The sequence below is a fragment of the Falco naumanni genome, chromosome 10 (genome assembly GCF_017639655.2).
Source record: "Falco naumanni isolate bFalNau1 chromosome 10, bFalNau1.pat, whole genome shotgun sequence".
NCBI classification, from domain to species: domain Eukaryota; kingdom Metazoa; phylum Chordata; class Aves; order Falconiformes; family Falconidae; genus Falco; species Falco naumanni.
In genome coordinates this window covers 36,188,844-36,206,097 of record NC_054063.1, presented here as the reverse complement: position 1 = coordinate 36,206,097, position 17,254 = coordinate 36,188,844, and the positions used below count along the sequence as shown (strand labels likewise).

General features: G+C 50.6%; 1 protein-coding gene across 2 annotated transcripts in view; it reads right to left on the bottom strand.

Annotated features, from left to right (window-relative positions):
* RALY (RALY heterogeneous nuclear ribonucleoprotein) overlaps nucleotides 1-17,254 on the bottom strand; it is a 125,250-nt gene that overhangs the window by 65,437 nt on the left and 42,559 nt on the right. For both annotated transcript variants that reach the window (XM_040609230.1, XM_040609231.1), the window contains exon 2: nucleotides 15,132-15,222. The gene's annotated coding sequence lies outside the window, so the exon portion shown is untranslated. The remainder of the gene's footprint in view (nucleotides 1-15,131; nucleotides 15,223-17,254) is intronic.

Genomic DNA, 17,254 nt, shown 5'->3' with positions numbered 1-17,254 from the left:
CAACAGTTTCATTGTATAAATTATACATTTTGTTTCCTGCCTACTGTTCTGGGTTATTTTTAGAACCGAAAAATAGAAATGGCCCAACAGAAAGCAGGTTTTTGGTACTAAAACAACGGCAGTCTAGCTACCAGCCCAAACCCCACTGCAGACATCCATGCATCCCTTCCACTGTCTGCCCTGGAAGAGGGTCTGGGTACAAGACCCCCGAGCCAGGAGGGTCCTCAGCCTCCGGGGAGGCTCAGGACCCCAGAGTGCCTATGGCCACATTTGCCCATGGTCTCATCTCACACCAGAGAAGGGAGAAGGTGAGTATGGAAGAAGAATATGGAGGACAGTAGAGGAAAAACAAGTGAACATCATCTCAGGTGGGGCTGTCTGTTACTGAGAGCCCCCAGTTCTGCAGACACAGCCCAACAGGGACAGCTGCGAATGGCCACCTTGGCCGCGGCCCCTCCTCGTGCCTCGGCAGCTGTCCTGCAACCTGGCAGTTTCAGAAATGGGATGTTACTCTTTTTTTTTTTTTTCTTCACACTAATATCCAGATTCATAGGAGGCATCATTGATGTGATGGATTCTTTGCAAATTCAAACATGAAGCCAGAAAAGCAGCATGCATACACATGCCCAGACATAAAGGCGATGTACTCTACTTTCCAAAGCTCTCCACTGGAGGGATATTTTTGATATCCAGGAGGGATATTTCTGATATCAGAGTGCTAATACAGTTCAGCTTTAGATGGATTGGCAGCACACCACCTGCAGCATTAAGACTTCCATCAGCTGTCTCATCACACAAAGAGCAGCGTCTCTATAAAAAACTAATATCTTGCAGTTTTGCAAGTTTGATATTAATACCAAGGCTTAAGAAGAAAATACAAGTCAGCTGAATACAGGCACACGTTCTTCCAGTTTGGCGATGCTGTGGCCCAAGAATGAGTTTCACAGCACCAGTAAAGCAGCTCTGGCACTGCTGCAGTGGACAGAGATGCTACAAAAGGTGAAGGTAAAGAAGCCCAAACCATGCCCTAGGGGCTGACACACTATTGCAGGCACTACAGAAATACTTGTGTCAGTGTGTTAGGTCAGGCAGACCGTAGGGCTGAGGAACAGAGGAAGGCAGGCACACGCGAGGTCTCACCGACCAGATCAAAGCTGGTTTGTGGCGCAGTAGGAAGGATCCTACTTCTGCAGCGTGAGGCAGCACCAGGTCCCGGTGATGAACCTCATGCACTTCTTCAGCCCTGCTGCTGTCCACGCTGCTGCAGCATCGGTCCCGCAGGGGCTTTCAACATGGCACGGTGTTGGGATTAGCCATCAGGGCGCTCCCTGCTCCCCTGCAGCTCCGCGGGGGCGGCCATGGGAAGGGCCAGAGGCAGGAGCTCCAGCTCTACTCCCTGTCCTGCCTTCAGGAAAGGTTTCCAGCACAGACACCATGACACTGGCCGCCAGATCTTGCACTTGAGGTGTGGTGCCCGGTCTGCTGTGCTCCCAAGCAGGTTTTGGAGACGCTTTACCAGGCTGCACAGAGCTGACGTCGGCCAGGTCCCTGCCTGCAAAGCGTGTGACACCTCTCTGGATGCCACCATTAGGACTTTTAAAGGCAGGACTGAAAGGACAGAAAAAGGGCAAACAGGACAGCAGCGAGCGGCTGGCAAAGCCCCTCCTGTGGCTTTGTTTTCTCTTGCAATTGAGTTAGATGCTGATAAGAGATGGTGAAGGATTTTTGTGCCACATGCGGCTCTGTGATGGAGCTTCTGATCTACGGATTACAGTTTACCAAGGAGACAGCTCTGTGGAAAAATGCTTATGAGGAAGAAATGCCACCGCTGTAAAGAAAAGCTCAGGGAACCATTTTCTGGGGTCATTTCTCTTAGAAAAACAGCCCTATGAAGTCACAGACAGACTCTTAACCAAGCACCAGGGACTCTGCAGCTGGCTCCGAGCAGGACAATTCCGACATACTCATCTGGCCAGGTCCATGTCCTGACCCAACTCACAGCACCTTCACCAGAACTTGCTCTGAGGCAAACAGGGCTCAGCTTGCTTTCAATTACTTACGCAAAGAAACAAAGACAAAGCCGCATGGTTTTACTTCTGAGGTCCACTACAGCTTGGCAGATGGTCGCAATATTTGGGCTTGTGCCACAAATTAATCCAGGACCTTTTGAACAGCCAGGCATGCCTCTGACCTTCAGCTTTTGAACTAAGGCTCATCTGAATAAAACCCCACTTGCCAGACACAGAGCCTGACACAACACAAGCCTCCCTCTCTGATTAAAGCATTTACCAATGACTTATCCACAGCCACAAGCGTCTCGTATGCATCTGTGACTGTAGCGCAAAACGAGTAACACTCCCAAAAAGTCAAGCAGGTCATCACAAAGTAGCCAGTAACATTGTCTGAGGCTGGTTTGCAAAACCCCAGTGGAACAGCTGTAGGTTAATTTTTAAATCAGAATATTTTTACGCAAAATTAGGCACTTTTCATAACCCATTGGTCAGGAAATCCTTCTAAAGGCAACAGGAACTGCCACACTAGTGTTTACAAGCCCTGCGTGCTGCCCCAGTGGCCCCAGTAAGGTGCACGGGCTGGGTGGTGAGCCACGAAACCACCCTCCCGTGCCAGGGGTGCCCACAAGCTGCACCTGCAGGGTGAGGATGCCTGCAGGAATTCCCTCATTCCAGAGTCCTAAAGCCAAACATCAGAGAAGAACCCAAATTTTACATTGCTCATCAGACTTTCCAGCAGTTCCAATTAATGCTGCTACGTTATGTGCAATCCTTAATTCCTCTCTGTATCATCACACACGGTACATAGGAGGCATTACCCAGGCTTTCACCTTAGCTCCCAGCACCAAAGCCCTACGACAACAAGCTTTTGCCCCCCATGTCCCCGCAGACAGGCGTCAGCGGACTCTCCACAGCCAGCAAAGGCAAGTGCAGCTTCCCCCAGCCCCCGGGCCAGCTACCAGCAGAGGCTTTCAGCTCCACTCGCTGCATCGCTTTCACCAGTCCATCAAGCCTCGAACCTCCAGGACCACAAATGCCATCATTTATGCTCTGTTTTGGCTATGAGAAAGAAAAAGCTCACTGAAAGGCTCGGCTGATCCCTATCATAAACTCTCCATGCACATATATGCTTTTCTCAAACTACAAAACAGTATCACATGCTTTTATAATCCTATAGGTTTCATGTGCCACAAGCCGCGTCTGTGTGCATTCCTGATTTCTGCACAGCTACAGTATCCCTTAATCACCATTTTTGTTTACAATGTACAAAGGAAAAGCTCCAGTGCAACTTTTGACCCCCTGCAAATACAGATGATGTTGTTTATTTATAGCTCCTTATTTGCAGAAAGCCTATGGAGACAAGAAGAGATGTCATTCACGGGGGAAGACACACGTACTGAATCCATCACCATGCGGAGGGGGCTGGGGTATTTCAGAAAAAAGCAACAATTCACAACAGAAGAAAATTTATCCAAACAGTTATGCATCCTTGTCTGTCAGTTACTGTCTTGATGGAAACTTCACAAAAAATAAAGCAAAAGCTCCCTTTTCTAGGTCTAACAGTAAATGGCGGTGCTCCTCCCCAGTTCGTGAGCTTGCCTACATTCTTGCACAAACTTCTCCCCTTGATCAGTGCTGAAACCCGGTGCAGCCCGACCCAGTGAGTCCACCCCTGCCCCTGGGAGCGACTGCCTGTCCGCAGGCAACTCGGCAGAGAAGCTACACCAGGTCGCAGCCATCGAACCCCCTGGACGGGGAGGCGGGTCACTCGAAAGGGCTGTTCCGTCATCACAGCAGCCTGGTGGGAATTACCAAGATTTAGTTTTGAGACACTTGTAGACTGGGGCGAAGGCAAGCACCAGCAAGGTGGGGACCCAACCAACAGCAGCCTCAGCCCTGTTGGGCCAGGAGTTACAAGGCAGCAAGGTGACCAACGGGGGGAGAAATTCACCCAAGCAATTTTGAGGGGGAAGGGAGGGGAGGAGACCATGCTGTGGCAAGCACAGGGTGAAATCAAACTGGAGAAATCAATAAAGAGAAAGGACAGAGGGGGTGACGGGACGCAGGAAGAGATAAATTAAAGGCTTGCCCAGGTGTTATGATGGCTAGTGAGCAATAAATTAAATAAAAGAGGGCATCAGGGACGAGCAAGGTAGTGTGAAAAATTAATTAAAAGGAAGGGAGGCATAACCAAGGCATAAAACATGGTTGCTGGCGGAAAGATTAGAGGACCGAGGCAATGAAAAGGTTTTGGAAAGTGTAATAGGAGCCAAGGCAGAGGCTGTAAAGGCTGTGATTGTGTGTGAGGGTCAGATAAACAATGTAGATGCATTTTCAAGACTATGAGAAGCAGGAGACCACTGAAGAAGAACGGAAGCATCTCGCAGGAGGCAGTGTTGCTAGTGTGGAGGCACTGGTGTACCACGCTCCATTCCTTGGCTTTTGCAGCCAAAATGCGGCGGGGGTATTGACTCCCCCCATCTGCCTGCAAAAGGTCTCCTTCCACTGACCCCTCTGCCCCTGACGGAGAGGGCACGGGTGCTGCCTGCAGGATGAGGCATTGCAAGGGGGGGTATCTTAGCTGGGTATCTAAAATGCATGTCTGCTGAGACACGAGGAAAGGGGCGAGCAGGTCAGGCTCGAGCTGGCTGCAACTGGGACTCCCCTCTGGCGCTCCAAAATGAAACCACGGGCTCCCTGCAGCCCCCGTGCAAAATTCACCAACATTTCGGACACTGCAGTTCAGCCTAGCCCATGACCTGACGTGGATGCACCCTGTGCCTTCTTCAGGCTCATGGGACTGGCAGCCTTTGGGTGATGGGCAGAGGACTCAGGGGAGTTCTGTGCCAAGCGCAGACTTACATCCAAGCCCCTGTGGGGTCTGTTTGCCATCAGGGACTTGAATTTGTCAGGTCTGAGACTGCACAGGGGAACGCCCTCTTCCCTCAAGGGTTATCCTGGGAGAAGCCCCCTTCACCCGTGTAGGCTGAAGCTGTTCCACTTTGAACAAATTAATGACATGCGCTGGGGGAACTGGAGATGGAGAAGGGGGTGGATGGAGAGAGTACGACTCAGCAGCCTGGCAGTCGCACATCTCACCTGAGCACCGGGAACGTGGGCTCCCCTGAAGTCCTGTATCTGCCCACCTTTGTGAGACAGGAGCGAGGCAGCTCCCCAGTGGCTCCCTGCTCAGCAGCCCGGCTGCGCTGAGCCCTGTCTTAAGGCACCAGATCTCTGTGCGGTCAGGGCCCCAGGGCTGCTGTGCTGGGCACGGCGCTGCTGAGAGCTGTGTGGGGTCAGCCCAAAACTCTGCAGTCCATCGCCTGCTTCCCAGCCTCAGGTGTGTCACCGGGAAGGCAGCAGTTAGTCGTGGGCTGGGGGCATGGCAATTTTCAAAAGATTTACTGTTGTGTGCCAGAGAGGGTAAGCAGCAGCTCATCAGCTCTGCGCAGAGCAGGATGGAGCGTCCCAACACCGCTGGTTTTGCACTGACAGATTTTCTGTTTGTAATTCAGGTCCTGCTGTCAGCTCTGCAGCGGTGGGATGGGACCCACTGTTCAGCCCGGACAGGCAGTCCCGCCTCTGGCCTCACGCGTCTGTCTCTTTAGCCCAGGATGCTGGTGCACTCACAGGCTGCCCAAGAGCACAGGAGCCTCCTCCAGTTATCACATCAGCATGAGCAATGAGCTTTGTGAGCTGCTGGTGCCCATCACTGCCAAGCTCCCTGTGTCAGTATTTCATTACAGGACCGTTAATTGCACTGTAGCGCATGTGGGACTTTGCCTTTGGAGGATGTCTCATGAGGAGTAGGGATGCAAGTTTTAGAAGAGCCAAAGAGTATTTGGGGGCATGTGTGGGGGAAATGATTACATGAATATTTTCAAGCCCTTCAAGTCACAGGGGAAAATAAAGAATTGGACAAGTCTGGATCACACCTGCCTTTAAAGCAGCATTCTTTGAAATGAACAGGCTGCCTCGGTGCTCAGAGACGGCTAAGAAGATTATAAGCAGAAGGGATCTATGCCAGAGGAGGGAAGAAGAAATAATAAAGGCATTCAAAGCTATGACAAGCAAATGAAAAAAAGACACAAAAAAACCCAAAAAAAACAAAGCAGACTTTTTAGATATTCCAGGAGGGGTACAAACAAGATCAGTACACTGACAATGCAGCCAAATTTGGACAAGGAACAGGTTCAGAGCATCACGATGGCACAAGCACTTTCACGGGTCTCAGTGGCCACCGACCAAGCACTCCAGTGAACGCTTGCAAGGCAGGTTGGAGAAGAAGTAATGGATAATTAACAACAGCAGAGAAGGCCAAATGGGCTCCCTAACCTCTCTCCCTGCCTTAACAAACCTCTCTGGCTTCTCTTTGAACCGGACTACAGAGAGCAAAGTGATAGTTCATTGTACCCTACACATAATAGGAAGCAGGTAAGGTCTCAGGGAAGCTGTAGCATAAATAGAGGAGGAAAAGTGTGTGTTTCCACTCCTTAACATACCAGAGCAAAGACACAGGGGTATTAGGACTCTGTCCAACCAAACCTCAGTCTGGGTTCAGCACAGTGCGGAGCTGGGCACCGCAGGGCTCCGGTCACGGGCTGCCTGCGCTGGAACCACAGCCGAGCGCGCTGCTCCCACCACCCCACTCCGCGCCTCACCGGCACGCTGCCGGTCCTTATTTTGTGAGCACGTCTTACGATTAATGAACTCTGTCTCCACAGACCCTGGAGTCATTTCCCACCTCTTGCAGCACTCCTGCTAGTTTTGCTAGTGAGATTCAGTGGGAATTTTGGCGCACAGCAAAACCAAAAGCTGCCTTGTTCTTCCATACGAAGGCACAACAAGCAAGTGACCGAGAGCCCCTGGGTCGTTGCGAGGTGACGGGGGTGTCACTTACAGCCCAGCAGTTGGCAACTAGCTTCCCAGTGGTTTAAATTAACACCAGGGAGCGCACAGGTGGAGCAGGCTGGGTGTCAGAGCACGGTCAGGCTGTGCAGCTTACCTGGGCAGGCTGCTGGGGACAGACCCTTCCACCTGCGCGCGTGGACTCTGTCACCGACGTTTGCCCTGGACCTGTATTGCACTAAGCTGCGTGTCCCCGGAGTCACGGGGCAGGCAGAACTGCTGAGCAGGATGACGTTCCTTTCCCAAGTTATTTTTCCAAATATAACCACATTTGAAGCTTTTGCTCTTTAAAACACTAATTCCTATAATTACTAACCCTCCTAACTACAAAGAGCCATTGTTCAAAGGCATGGTGTTAACAACACCCTCAGCTCACCCAGCTTCAGAGCGCCCTGAGACTGCCCTGCACACAGCACCTTCAAAGCAGAAATCTGTTATTCAAGAGGATTCAGTTCAGAAGCTTTGCTATTTCCTGGGTTTGTGCGTGTTGGAAGAAATTGAAGTATAATGCATACATCCACCCCGTGGCCAGGCACGCCGAGGTGGGCACTGCAGACCCACCACCACCTCTCCAGGCTGAGCCTGCCGACACCGCTGCTCCAAGCCATGACGCCGCTGCTGGGGGAACCCCAGAGACACCCCAGGTTCTGTTTTGTGCTCGATGCAACCCAGGCACATGTTCAATCTGTAACTGCAGCCAGCAGGCGAGACGGGGCACAACAACCCGCGGGAGGCGAGCAGGGCGCAGGTGCCACATTCTCGTTCCCAGACAGCACGGCAAAACCAGGCTTTTAGGGAAAGATGCAGAGGAATGAAACTGGGTTTGATTATGGGGCTTTCCCCCCGCACACAGGAGAGAACAGGCAAGAGACCAAGCTGCCAGGGTCCCCGCTTGTCCCTCCTGTGAAGGGGGTAAGAAGAGCCCATGACCAAGAGCTTGCCTACCAGAGGAAAGCTGGGGACCCAGATCAGTCCTCCAAGGTTACCCAGCACATCCCAAGGTCACCCTTACTGATCCACAGACCCTGGGTTTTTCGGTAGAACCTCCACTCTCAGGAAGAAAACAAGAGAGGATTTTAGCACACAAAAAAAGCCCTGCACAAAACCTACCTCACATCATAAACACAGGGTGCATGGTACCATCCAGCATCCTCTGGACGCCACAGCACACAGGGAAAGGAATCCAGCCTAACGTCTCCAGGCAGCACAAGGTCCCTTACATTAGCACCATGTCTGTGTGTCACACCACTGCTTGCAAAGGTCAGTGCCTCACAGAAGAAGCACATACAATAATGAAATGCTACAGAAGGGGGAGAGTAAAATAAGCAATTTTTTGGCTCATTTCCTGAAACCTCCAATTTAAGCCAAGCTGGAAACAAATCTCAGGCCTGGATTTCTATTGATGAAGGAACGTGGCCATCTGCCTGTTTGTCTTTTCTGCATTTCTTGCTAACCCTTATTTCTCTCCTTAAAAAAACAGAAAAAAATCCATGCTCACATGTCATATTTGATGCATCTGACAAGGTCAGAGCCATCATATCCCATCAAGCACGCGCCAATACAGCCTTGCAAAGGGAAGCTGAGAAAAGATGTGCAAAGAAAGATCTATTTTTGTATTTTCATTTTAAGGCACCCCCTGAACTTCTGCTTTCTGATTTACCTTCCAGCTCTGGTACTGAGAGATGCAGCCAGAAAGCTGCATCTGGTTAGGCGAGGACAGTGAATGAGCAGCACTGGGGATCTCGTCTCCTGTCCCCAGTGTCTGAGCACCTCATGGAGCAACGTTTTCATGGTCAGAACACCAGTTCAAGCTGGAGCAGAAAGACTATTCCCCTTTGGAGGCCGAGAATTGAGAAATTCAGGCCCAGCCCCTCAACACTGACTCCGACAGCTGAAGCCCAGCCCACCGGCCAGGGAATCGGGGAAAATTACAGTGGAGAACTTGAACCCTGAGGCAGACACTTAAACCTGTCTCCATCTAGTATTAAATCCTGTCCTCTGGCCTTTCTCTCCATAATGTGCAATACTGCTTGAGTGGACAGCACGTGGTTCTTGGCAGGAGAGGCAGAAAACACCTCGTAGGTGATGTGGAAAACAAGCCAAGCTGGTAGGACCTGGTGGTTCGGAAAGAGGTGAGACGGACCCATTCTCAGTCCTTCCGGCCACCAGCTAGTTTCTCTAAGAGGGATTTAAGGTGTCAGTAAATACAACCCTCCTCACTCCAAGCCTGTAAGCACTCCCTTGAGCTCTTCACACATTCATTCCAGCTGGGGTCCCACTCAGCAAACACATACACACAGCCGGGGGATGCACCTGTGATGGACCACCAACACCCAGGGCAGCTCCAACCTTCTCTCTGGAGCAACTCGGAAACTTCTAAGGTTTCATTCTGCAAACATTATCACCTGAGGCATTATCCTCAGCCATGCAGAAGAAATGACTTGTGTGATCATCTGTCAGCTGGTGCTTACACCAGCATTTATTTGGGAAAAGATTTTACACTTTCTGTTCATGCACTACCTTAATCTGAATTAACCTTCAAATCTTGATAAGCTCTGAGAAACAGATAGTTTCAAAAAGCAAATCCAGATAAGAAAAAAAAAAAAAACCAAATCCCCAAATCAGATAATTTAATTTGACATGTTATTTTGATAAGATCAAGATTTGCAGAAAACTTAATTCTCAGATACAGTATTCATTATGAATCACTTGCTCAGCTCTTAAAAGAATCAAACATTCTGGTTGATCGCAGGAAACCAGCTCAGCTCTAGAAATTAATCATTGATCCAGGAAGGTACTATTAACCAATGGCTTTCTTTGAGCAAAAGAGTTTTGGCCAAATTCATAGGTTTAAAATTAGACACATGCTTGAGTTTTTTTGGTTTACCAAGGTTTTAAATGCCAAACCAGGTACAGTACCATACTGGATCATGTGAAGACACTTCTGATTTTCTGTCCAGCCTTGGGGTCCTTTGATAACACCAAGTGCTCTGCTCTTCTCACATACCGAGAGATGACTGAGCTACAGAACTTCTCGCTCGGACACCATCAGCTGGAAGGCCCAGAGCCGGCGGGTGGCCCAGAGCCGGCGGGTGGCCCAGGTGGAGCTGCTGGCCATGGCCTCCGATGTGACCATCACTCGGCATGTGGAAACGCCACGGCTTTCCTGCTGTCTCAGCAGCATGATTGAGACCTTCATGCAACTGACTGCCTCATTTAAAAGCAACCACGGGGGCAGAGCAATGAGGCTGTTTATAAAGGGTTAATTACCACCTCATCTTCCACCGACTCAGCCCCAGCAGAGCTCTGCAAGCCTGGTATGGGCAGAAGTGAGGAAACAGCTTCTCAGTGAAGGTCAGCGCCTGGCGTTCCCCTCTGAAGGCTCAGCATGAAGAATGGCAGTTCAGCACGTCAGGGCTTGGCTCCTACTGTAAAACCTGATCCTTTCTTGGAACTCCTGGGGTTCCCACTCAAAGCCAGCTAAGCCCAGCTCCGCACAGGCAGAATGCATGTGGAGGCAAAGGGAGGGGACCGCTCCATCACGGAGAACTTCAGAGCTGGCTCACACCGGGATCTGAGCCTGCAGACCACACTCCTGGTGCCTGCAACTGCTAAATGACTCCAAATCATCTTCAATCCAAATAAGCCTCGACACGCTCTGCTTTCACGACAAGCTTTAGTGCCGAGTTTAGTGCATGAACATGGCTTTTCCAGACCCAAACTCATCTACTTCCCTGCAGAGAGAGGTCACGGACTGGGATCTCTGTGTGAGGAGAGTGCTCCTCTCACCTTGGATTTGTTGGGCCCTGCAGCCTGCTCTCACCAGGTGAGCGTGAACCTACTCAAGACAAAACCTGTGCCAGATGAACCAGCTGCCTGGGAACATCCTCCAGCCAGCTGCCTGCAAATATCGCACATGCCATTAGATTATTTCCAGCACAGACATGTGGGCAATCCTTCCCGACAGTCCACTTTGAAATTATTTTTAAGTGGGTCTCTGCATTTATTTACCGGAGATGAGGAGTGGTTAGTGTTAGCTTTGGAGGGAATTTCTGTTCTTGTCCTCCACAGCCCAGACCACTATTCTCCCCATCCACGGTTCGCAGCCCCCGTGTCAGCTCTGCCTTGAGACAAGAATTCTGGCCCTATCTCATAGGGGACCTCACCACGCTAAGTCCATAGCAAAGCAAAACCTCTTCAGACGCACCAGGATTCCCAGAACTTTGGCAGAAATCATCAAGACAGATCTGTCCTCTCTTGGGTCTCAATGCTGCCATTGCTGCAGCATGCTGGGCGTGTGCATGCTTGAACCTGCTTATCCCCACAGTTCCCATTCATTTCCTGGGACAGCCTGGGGACCCTACTGGGTCTACAGAGAGCCAGTATGGGTGTGACAGACTCTGGGCTCACCTTCCAGGCAGCTTTTTAACTGGTTCTCCCTGCCTTACCTCTTAGTTTGCCCAGAAGGGACCTCCTTCTTGCTGCCTTTTACACAGCCCTATTCTGACCCAGCGGTTTGCATTGTACCCGTGGCCAAAGCAGGCTGCAGGTGACAGCACGCATGTCCAGCACTCCATCTGCAGAAGCAATGGTACGAATGGGCATTGTATCCCAATTTCTGCACCTCCACGTCAGCTGCCAGCAATGGCTCCCCCTGCTAGGAGCATGCTCTGGGCTCTGCGGCAGGCAGCAGTGACAGGTCTGACGCCTCCTTCTACCTTTTATCACTGAACAAACCACATACTTTGTTTTATCTGCTGGGAACTGTCTGAGGGTAGTTTCAATTATCTGGGCTTCTTCTCCCTTCCTTCGAGGTTTTCAAGAACACACAAGCCACTGAGGATGGCTGAATTTTACTGCATCCTTGCAAACATCTGCATTTCACGAAGCCTGTCCATGCTCAGAAACACACGGGGCTGGGGACAGGGCTCCAAAAGCCAAGCGCACTGCACCCTGCTCTGAGCTACCCAGTGCTTCAGCTTCACCTGCTCCTCCACCGTAACCCCTGCGCTGGGAAGGGGTGCTGCTGATGAAATTGCGTTCAATAACCTTCACAGCGCATGCTTGCAGAAGTATGCAAAAAATAAAAAAACTTGCGCATGCACATATCAGAACCCACACCATCTAACTGCCCACAGAGGAATTAACGATTAAAAAACCCAGAGAAAACACGCCACAACGGGCAAAGCCGCTCACTGGCACTTGCCCACCCTGCTGAAACGTTAGAGCTGCAAAGTGAGCGCTGCAAAGAGCGGAGCCAGCAGCTGCCAGGCTGCCCCTCTCTCGTGGCTGTGCACACTGCTGCTGCTCCTGCAGGGCTGAGCTTGGGCGCCGAGGGGTCGGGACACCTGTGGAGCCTCTGGGAAGAATTACAACTCCATGGTCAGACACCCCAGTTACACCACTGCCCATTGACAAAGGCACCCTGGACACAGAGGGGAGCTGGGTGCCACCGCCAGGCTGTGTCAGCCCTTAGCTGAGCCTGCGCCCACCAGCACCCGCACTGGGCACCGACACCTGCGACCTCCTCCTGACCCCCACTGTCCCTTCTAAATTAAGAAACCTGTTACATCGCTTCCTTCCTTGGCCCACGGGGTGCTAAGAAGGTCATTACCAGATCATAGCTTAAAGGGCTACCGAGTGCCATCCTAATCCTGGAAGGACAGGAACTGCCGGAGCTGTTAAATGACCTGAACAAGTGATTACAGTCTGGATTTATTTGTGATTAGACACTGTGATGGCCCGCTCCAACACTGCGATTTTTCGAAGGTAGACAGAAAATTTCAACTATCGAGTTTTTGCTGAGCTACCTAAGGATGCTTTGTGTCCTCTTGCTATGGGACACTTCCAACCCCATATAGGAGGGCTCAATAACAGGTACTTCTGTGACTTTCCCTGCACTGCCAAAATAATGGGCACTTTCATCAGCCCTCCTAGCTCTCCAGAGTTACTCTCGATGCTCTTCTCCAATTGCCTGAATAACGGATATTTTCACAGCTTTTTCTGCATCCTCCAAGAAACAGGTAGTTTCCCAGCTCCCTCTGGAATCAACCTTTATTCTGTGCACTGCCAATAATTGGAGGGAGAAGTGAAAAATGAAAAAGCAAATAATCAACCAGCAGTGTTCAAGAATTCAGAAGTCCTGTGAAAGGGAAGAACCCACAGATTGAAGAAGGTGCTGCAATTCAAGCCCTGCAGGCTGTGCACACAGGATAAAAGACACTTCCCTCCACTTACAGTAAATACCTTGTACAAGAAGACTCCTCCACAGTTGAAAAGCACTGTTTAAAATGCCAACAGCCAAACCAAAACTTTGAAAAACTTTTGGCAGTGTTCCTTTTTAAAATGTCTTGAAAATTAAAAAAAATAAGGTATTTCTTCAATGCTGCCGAAGCCTGTAATTTCATTTGCTGAGTTAAATCCTGGTCTATGGAATTAGGGCACAGTAGTTCTCTTATTCATGCAGAAAAGGGTTTTTAGCCAGCTCATTTGTTTAACATATCTGTATGTCAGAATTTTTTGGTCCTACTTTGTGTCAAAATATTCTCAGTACTACTAAAGAAGGTATATTAAGCTAGAAGCAGAAAATGGTTTTAGACAAATCATAAGCAAACTCGAATTGCCTTTCTGCTTCAACTGCCTGATTATGGTTTGAGAGAAAGTTAAGGTGAATCTTTACCTCTCTGCTACTTGGCATTTCCTGATTCGATTTCCAAATGAGGTAAGAAGCGTAAAACTCTGGGATTCTTATTTACCGCACATGGTACCTCACGGGGTCCACCAAGGAACAGCAGAGCTCCTACCTGCACAATAAGAAGTTTTACCTGATCGCATTTATTTTTGCTCCCTCCTATGCAAGTTCCCAAGGAAAAACCCAACCACAATAGCATTTAAAACAAATGTGTTACACCAGGATGGGAAAACCTGCAGAACTGGAAACGGAGGACCTGCTTTTATCCATCTGTCTGGGAACGGGAGGGGAAAGTCCACGTCCACTGCTGAAAACGTTACACTGCTCCACCTTCACGTCACGAATTGCGCGTGGCACGATCACACCCTGAAATCCTCACTCACCCTCTGCTGAGGCAAACTCCAGGTTTCATTCACCTCGAGTCCCGTTACTCCAGTCTTACCAAAACAAAACTCACACGAAACCAGGAAGAGATCTCCCAGCTGAGGTCTTCATTGACTTCGTGTCTCGGGAAGGACAGTGAGCTTCTAACAGCCACAGTGATTCCTGGGCCAGCATTTCCCAATACTTAGGTCATTACATCACCGGACCTGATCCCTAAACCCTCTCCTATCCCTCCACAAAACCTCTTCTTCCCAGAGGTGCTTTCAGCTCAGCCCACCTGGCCAAGCCAGGTCTGGGGGATGTCAAAGCTCATGTCCTGATAGTGCCCTGTCTGCTGTCACTCTGGAGTTGATTACCTTCCTTAACTGCAGCCTGAGGACACTGCTGTACCTTTTGGGGATGGGGAAACTCCTCCGTCCCGATCAAAGCGCTAAGAAACACAGCCCTGACTTGCTGGCGTTCAAGGAAATACCAAGAGCGTGCTTTCTCCCAGCCCCTTTTCAAGGTGCCCCACTCTCCCTGTGCAGAGGCAGTACCACGGTTCAATCAGACTCTGGGCACCTCCACCACCACCACACCAGCTCTGCACGGCACGTGCCCGCCCCGAGCACGAGGTCCCGTGGGTGCAGCACCCTGCCCAGCTGCACCCTCCTGCGCAGGGGGTGCACCAGAACAGTCAGGTGCAGAGCCCACCTCCGCGTTACCCAGAAGCCACGCTCGTATTCACTCACAACAAACTGCAAATATAACTTGTAGAAGAAATATAAGCGATAAATCAGAAATGAAAACATGCCAAAATGTGCCATGTCCAGAACAATCACAATCTGCCCGTCAGGGTATAATTAAAGCAATTTTGTTTCTATTGCCAATAGCACACAAGGGAGTGGCAGACTCTCCGCACATCCACGAACCTTTCGCTCCTGGAACACTTAGGCCAGACCAGGATAAGGCCACTTTCAACAGGCTCAAAGAGAGAAAACCTTCACCCTGCACCCAGCACAAAGCCCACGCACACAATTCAGCATCTCCAGCGAGGCTGCCCCAAATCCCACCTCGCGCAGACCAACAGCAGCAGCTGGGGATCGCAGGGGTCTCTCCCACCGCGCCGGAAGGTACCTCGAGACACGGTTACTTACCGGGACTGGTGTGGGCACTTGGGGTTTGTAAGTCCTTCCCGTCACCGGTCCGGGAGCAGGCGCAGCACCTCTCTACGGTCTCAGCTTCACCCTGCAAGAATCAGGACACAGAGGGGTTTTTGCCAGTCGTGGTAAGCAGATAATCCAGTACTTTCTAACCCTCGGCAGAGAAGGGTGTGCTGTATTGGAAAGAAAAGCTGATGGCTGGTTGTCTGCAAGGATCAGACTCAGGACTTTCCGAGCTAAGACTCTGAGCTGCTTAGCAAGGAGCTCAAACCAGGGCAGACAGAGTCAGTTGTGTCCGCAGGGCTCAGCACTCAGGAGAGCTGCTGGGGAGGTGGTTCAGACTGGCTCGGGCACGAGAAATCCCACAAGAACTGCTACATCATGTTAATGCTTGCAGAGAACAAGGTAACCAACAGAGAGAGGCAGGCAAGAATTTCTGGTCATGATGGCTGAGATTTGTTCAGGGAAAACAGAGTTTCTTCAAACTGAAATATCCCACGGTAAAGCAGAAACTTTTTCTTTTTTGTTTGTTTTTCTTCTGTTTGTTTTGTTTCTGTTTCGGAAATGTGTTTTGAAACTGAACATTTTGCTTTGGGTCAGGCAAACCTGAACCGCAACATTATGTTGATGAAATGGAAATGTTTTGCTTTAGAGTCTGTTCCTCTGCATTCCCTGAGCTGCCAGGATTCCTCCTGAGACTTTAAAATAAGGGGCTTTCCCTTCCCTGCCAGGGGCTGAGACACCCGGCTGGACTGCACACAGTGCACTGATGTCTCACCTCGAGAGACCTGCCAGGCAGCAACACAACCAGGACATCACAGCTCAGAAGTGGGAGCTGCAGGACTTTTTATGGCATTTTTATGCTGGGCAACACACAAACGCCCGCCGAACAGGCTCCTGGTGCAGCAGTGCCGGCACAGCCAGACCGGCAGGTGATGCTCCTTGCAGGGAAGGCTGCAGGGCACGGCTGCTGGTGCCGTCGGAACTGGGCTAACTGCTTTGGACATGGGATCTAGGTCTCATCAGCTCCTCACTTCCCCACAACCAAACGCACACCGACTCCTCCCCTGGTCCCAGCACTCCAGGCAAGGAGCTGGGAGCTGTGGTTGAATAGGTGGGAGGCAGCGAAACCTCCTCCATGCTTTGTGCTCTCCGGCCCTGGGTTCTGCGGACAAGGACTGTCCCTTGGAGCTCACAGCCTGCACGGTCCAGAGCTGATGGGAACTGGAGCCAGGTCTCCATACTCCCACTCCAACGCCTAAGCATTAACAAGGTCCAGTGATTCAAACCCATTCCCTCAAATCAGCCTTCTTGGGCTAGTGATGACCTACAACACAGGCAATAAATCACTGTGAGATTCCTGCCCTGCTTTCTCCATCCTCATCACACTGGTGATGCTCTCCACCTCGTGCCTTCCAAACAATGTCTCCCGAGTAACCATGGCTTTTATTGAAAGAACAACACTTTTCCCACCCTGCTCTGTGAAACACCCAGATGCGCGGGCTGCCCGATCCCACCGGGAGGGCAGGAGGGGCAGCCAGGGCTCCTGCTACTCATCAGCAGCGTTAGGGCCAGTGGTTATAGCTCGTCTGCTCAGCCTGCCAGGAGAGACCCTCCATCCTTAGAAGCTCAATTCAGCCTCAGTTATGCCACGGCATTGCAAAAGGTCAAACTGGAATGAAGCTTTTAATTAAAACAGAGGAAGCCCTAAAGAGACAGAGAAATGAAGCACTGGGCTTCAACCAACAACGAGGTCGCACATATCTAACGAGCTGATCAGGGGTGACATGCTGGCTTTCACAGCAGAAGCCTCTGCACACTCTGGCAGTGCACTGGAGGATAATCCCTCCTGCCCTGGGGTTCAAAGCTCTGCATGAAAAAGCCACCACACTGACAAAGGCTAAAAGCAGGGGATGCTGCCACATGGCCACGTTTCCCATCATCCAAGAACCCAACAAAACAGTCATGATGATGAACTCGCCGGTGCTGTTTCCTCAGTTCCCCTCCATTTCAATGGACCCATCATTCAAGTTTATTGACTCTCTCCAGAGATCTGGTATCATCTCTCAGATGTTCAGCTGAACACGTGAAGTGCTGGAAGCAACGATGCGTGCAGC